Source organism: Lygodium microphyllum, unplaced genomic scaffold, assembly GCF_053477565.2.
Source record: "Lygodium microphyllum isolate KBCC unplaced genomic scaffold, Lygodium_microphyllum_v1.1.10 scaffold_191, whole genome shotgun sequence".
NCBI lineage: Eukaryota > Viridiplantae > Streptophyta > Polypodiopsida > Schizaeales > Lygodiaceae > Lygodium > Lygodium microphyllum.
In genome coordinates, this window is record NW_028229674.1 from 79,080 (window position 1) to 84,504 (window position 5,425).

The window sequence follows — 5,425 nt, forward strand, 5'->3', positions numbered from 1 at the left end:
TCACTCTTAGGATAAGAGTGACTCTGTGGGATAACAAGCTGATCAAAACATCTTAGGGAAGGTTTAGCACCTCGATGCTGAAAGCCATAATCAATGCGCTAATGCCTTTTAGTTAGCGTGCTATGATAATATATATTTATTAATCTGGTTGTTTTTTTTTACCATTATCTTTGTCCCTGCAATCATGATCATTAACCGGATTATGCGGTTTCTTTTGTTTGCATTTCTTATAGCTATTATTTGAATTAGTATCTTGGAGTGAATTGCAAGTTTGTTGCTTAAATTGGCTTTTATCTAAAGCTTTTATTTTTTCAGCAAATATTCTTTGGTGGTTAAAGTATTTTGTAAAGTTAAGAAAGATCCGTAACCATATTTCTTTTTCAATAATGCAAATGCAAAAACGGGCTCAATAAGAATCTGTTTTTCTGGAGTTCCAAAGGCTAGCATGACATCGTTATGTACGTAAAGACCTAGAGTGTGGAAACCTAGAAATAAGCTAGCCCAACTTAAATGGGATATTATTGCTTCTTTATGCTCCAACATTCTTGACAATACATTGTCTTTGTTTTGTTCCGGATCATAATCCCTAATGAAGAATATGGCCCCTACCATGATAAACCCAGCAATATATTGGTGATGGGTATAAAGTGGGTGGTAAAATCTTGTGCTATAAAAGCATAAGCAGGTAAGGCGAATCCAAACAGCAAACAAAGCACAACTATGATTCGTTTATAGGATTTGAACCCGGTTCGAAGCCATTCCTTTGACACCTTAAACTGGCAAATTCTACCGTTTCCACTGCTTAAGTTTTGTTCAATCCATAAACACGTGCAGTTCCATCCCCGACCGTTATCACTCAACCGGTCTCATCCACTGACAATTTAGTATAATAGTCGGTAATTCTTCTTTCCAGGATGGTTATTTTGTTGTTCTAGCTTTAAACAATCTCATTTTTTCTTTGATTTGCGTTTCTCTCTTCTTCAATGCCATAAACGTTCAAGAGCTAATGCATATTGAGCAATTCTTCCTGCATGTCCACTGACTTGTAGCCGGAACATTTCATCATAAAAGGCCTCTATTCAGGGCTTTCCTCCCGGCAAGGCATGTTTGTTATTCCATTTATGACTCGCATTGGAGTAACGAAGTCATGGGGCGGTTGAAGCTTTACCGGAGATACCGTAACTGATGCAGGTATCTGGAGTTACGAGGTGTAGCTATCATACTATCTGGCTTGTTGTTTCTTGCTGTTATCTGGCACTGGGTGTATTGGGACCTGGATCTGTTTCGCGATGGTCGCACGCTTGTGGGGCGAAAGAGGACTCCTTTTCCCGCCTGTAGGTTCTTATGGCCCTTCAGACTTCAATAAAGGAACAGAGTCGTAGCTTTCTGATTCACCCCTAGCCACTTAAGTACTCCCGGATACTTAACGCTAACGCTACAGCACTGCACGGGTCGATACGCGCAGCGCTTAGTATCCATTGTTTACGGCTAGGACTACTGGGGTATCTAATCCCATTCGCTCCCCTAGCTTTCGTCTCTCAGTGTCAGAAAAATAAGAAAATGAACGCTTTAAATAATCTCGTTTCCTTTCTCTTCCGTCGAATCCCTTTCCTTGGTGCTTTACACTGGCAGGCAGCATTCATGGCAGTTCTTTTCTATGCTAACTGAATAATTAAGAATGCCGCGAGCAGGGATCATATGGCCTGATTAACTACGAATTAGATAAGCTACGACAATGGCAAATTGAAATAGAAGCTTAAACAGTCATATGGACAGTCATAAAGCATGCCATGCCACTAGTCTTATATTACACAATGTAAATAAATTGAATTCTCATAGCAATTAGCCATCAGCTTCAGATTGTCACGGTTGCTACGTGTTTTTGCCCACCAAAAGAGATTCGAACTCTTAACCATCAGCAGGTGCTCTCCTTATTAAGCTATTGGTGTGGGTGGAAGGATCTCCTTGGCAATGGGAAGGGGTCCTCCCTTGAGCTACAGCATCGCTACAAATAAGGACTGTGGTAACAGTAGGCCATTCCATCTATGGCTTCAATGGTTTCCCGGCGCATGATAACGTACATTCTCACTAAGTTGGTTATTTGGTGTAACCATTAGTGCAGTATTGAAATCATTTAGTTTGCACGTTAAATCTATAACGCAAAATTCTACGGTCCCTCGGGCTTAGATTTACTCTCCGCAGTTTCATAGGTGTAAGCCTAGTTATGAGATAGAGTATTCTCGTATATAAAGAAAGATTTTGTTTTTGTGCCTCTACCCAATTATTAGAAATGATGGGGTCTAATAATTGAAAAAAGGTAGACAACCCTATCCTCGAAAAAGAAATTATCAAATATTTCAGTTTCCCAAGGAATCATTATAGGACTTATATCAAAGGCTAAAGAAAATATGGTCAACCATATTTTGCATATACTGCCAATCTAGCATACTAATTGGAAACAAATCTGTAGGTGATAGCTGGTTTCGTTATTTTATTGATGTAGCAATTCTTTGGCAGACGTAAGCCAGATCTTTTTGTACTTCTTCACCTAATTGCTTTTACTCTTTGATAGTCTCAAGTATATGTGGTTCGATTCTTTCGGGGAGCTCTTTCTCATACTAAGCAATCTATGTCAAAGGGATCTAGTCCAAAAACCCATTGACCGCCGCAAAGATGACCACGATTTGTCATTCGATAGAAATCGGGGAATATTATGGTTATTTAAGCACCTCGGTAGGCCTAGCGCCACAATATGGCAAATACTGGGTAGCAGGATCAAGGTCTGACCCAAATTACGCAAAAGCGGCAACTTCACGATGTTGTGCCAGCTCCAATTTCAGGGTTCCACAAAGTGCTTTCATCGCTTTCGGCTAAGCAGCAGACCCAACGCGACTAACAAATAATCCTACGTTAATGACAAGCCGAACCCCGCGATAGAAGAGTTCAGTTTCCAAAAAAGTTTGTCCATCTGTAATAAAAATGACATTGGTAGGAATGTGAACAAAGACATCTCCAGCTTATGTTTCAATGACAAGTAAGGCAATTAAGCTACCCGCACCAGTCTAGTCTAACCTTTTGGCGGCTCTTTCCGATGAACGCAAATATGGATAAAAGACATCTCCAGGGAAAACCTCACGACCTGGTGGTCAGCGTGGCAATAATAACATTTATCAATATGCCACTAATTACTTACTGAGATCATCGTAAATGATTAATGCGTACATTCCATGATCTCTAAAATATTCTCCCATAGCACAACCGGAATATAGTGCCAGAAATTACGGAGGAGCAGGGTCCAAAACAATAACTGCCACAACGATAAAATATTCCAAAGCACCAGCTTCCGACAGAATCTTAACCAATTATGCCACGGTTGAACGTTTTTATCCAATCGCTACATACACACAAAACAATTTTTCACTATCGCAAGTGCTCTGTGTGTTGATTGCTTTTTAATTCAAGATGGTATCAATGGCTATAGCAGTCTTTCCAGTCTATCAGTCGCCGATTATCAATTCTCATTAACCACGACCTATAGGAACCAAGCTATCTACTGCTTTTAACCCCGTTTACATAGGTTCATGGACGGATTTACGTGCAATAATGCCAGAGGCTTTAACTTCCACACGTCTTCATTCCACTGCACTCAAGGATAGAGTCAAGCTTCTGCCAAAAAAAGTGGTCGTAACCGTGCTCTTTAAACCATGCAAAATAGTTGCCTATTACATGGCTTTCTAACCTAACTTTATTGAAATTTTATTTTATCTGCAAGCTGGCCGCAAAAGAAAACTCCTCTCGTCCGGCCTCTAGCCGGGAACTTACTTTGTGTTTTTTCAGAGTCCATCGTAAATCGCTAGAAAGTATAGTCAGGCAAAACCCTTTGTTATTATTCTCCATCGAAGAGCATAACAAATGCATAGGCTCCTTTCCTTATACCTGGCCTTTATCAAGTGCCTTTCTATTGCTAGATTTTCGACAGGTAATATGGGCCCTCTGACCTCTATTCAGGGCTTTCCTCCCCTTAAAGATCTCGCCATTGTTATCTATAGGTAGTTGGGATCCTAGTAATAAAGGGTTCAACTTCACCTCAAGATGTTATTCAGTCCCCTTTGCTCAATACGGTAATAAAGCATTCATTTTTTGCAGGCTCCAAAAGATGTCAATCTATTCCATCAAGTCTGCTACAAGCAAAAGACATATCTGTGTTTATCTGACAGGACATGGTCTCTTGGAAAAGACTCCAATTCGCTGGCTTTTGCCCTCATCTCGTGGCAAACTAGCAAGCTTGCATGATGATCTTTATCCATCCGGCTTCAATCGTGCTGCTCTTGCGACATGCTATGGTTCCGATTTTCCTTGGTGGGTTTTGGTGAGTCTTATGTTTGTATACAATGCCAGCTTCGCATTTATTAACTATAGATAACTTAAAGGCCGCCCCACCTAAACCATCAATAAGTACTCCTAGCGCATCTACTACGCAACCTGGCATAGCCTTTCCTACGGGAACATCAACAATGGATCCGGTACGCTTAACCGTATCTCCTTCTTTAATGGCAGTATCACTACCAAATATGACAATTCCAACACTTTCATTTTCGGAATTCAAAGCCATTCCTTTGACACCGCTGGCAAATTCTACCATTTCTCCTGCTTAAGTCTTGTTCAATCCATAAACACGTGCAATTCCATCCCCGACCGATATCACTCAACCGGTCTCATCTACTGGCAATTTAGTGTAATAGTCGGTAACTCTTCCTTCCGGGATCGTAGATGGTTATTCCGTTGTTCTAGCTTTAGATAATCTCATACTTTCGGCTAGTCTCTAAAAAGCTAATAATTAGGATAGTCTATTATATTGATGGCAATTCCAAACGTTTATCAAGAGTGGGTGTGAACCAAAGAATTCTTTGAAGGTTATTATTAACGGGGCAGACGTTACTAATTCTCTGGGAGGTACTAAATGTTTACGCCTAACGGCTTTACGAACATTTTGTCGAATAGAACTCTCCAAACGATTCAAAGCTAATTTGAATTGTTTTTGTAAAAGATCCGCTATAGATTGAACGCGTTGATTTTTCAAATGGTCTATATTGTCAAGACTGCCTGTTCTGTAACTTATTTCAATTAAGTGATCTGCAGTCGCTAGCACATCTTGAGGTAGTAAAAAATGTTCCGTCTGGGGTACATCAAGATTAAGTCTGACGTTTGGATTCCGTCGACCGAGTTGTCCCAATTTGCACTTTTGTTGAAAAAATTTTTTCCATAATTCCTTAAATATCGATTCTGAAAAGACGAGATCGACGTCTGCATTAGGGTACAAATGCTTGTAAAGCTCCACTAAAGCGTCTTCTGATGATTAGATGGTTCCTTTCTGTTTATCTAAGAGGTTCATAAAAATCTTGAGGCATTTCGTAAAATACTTCCT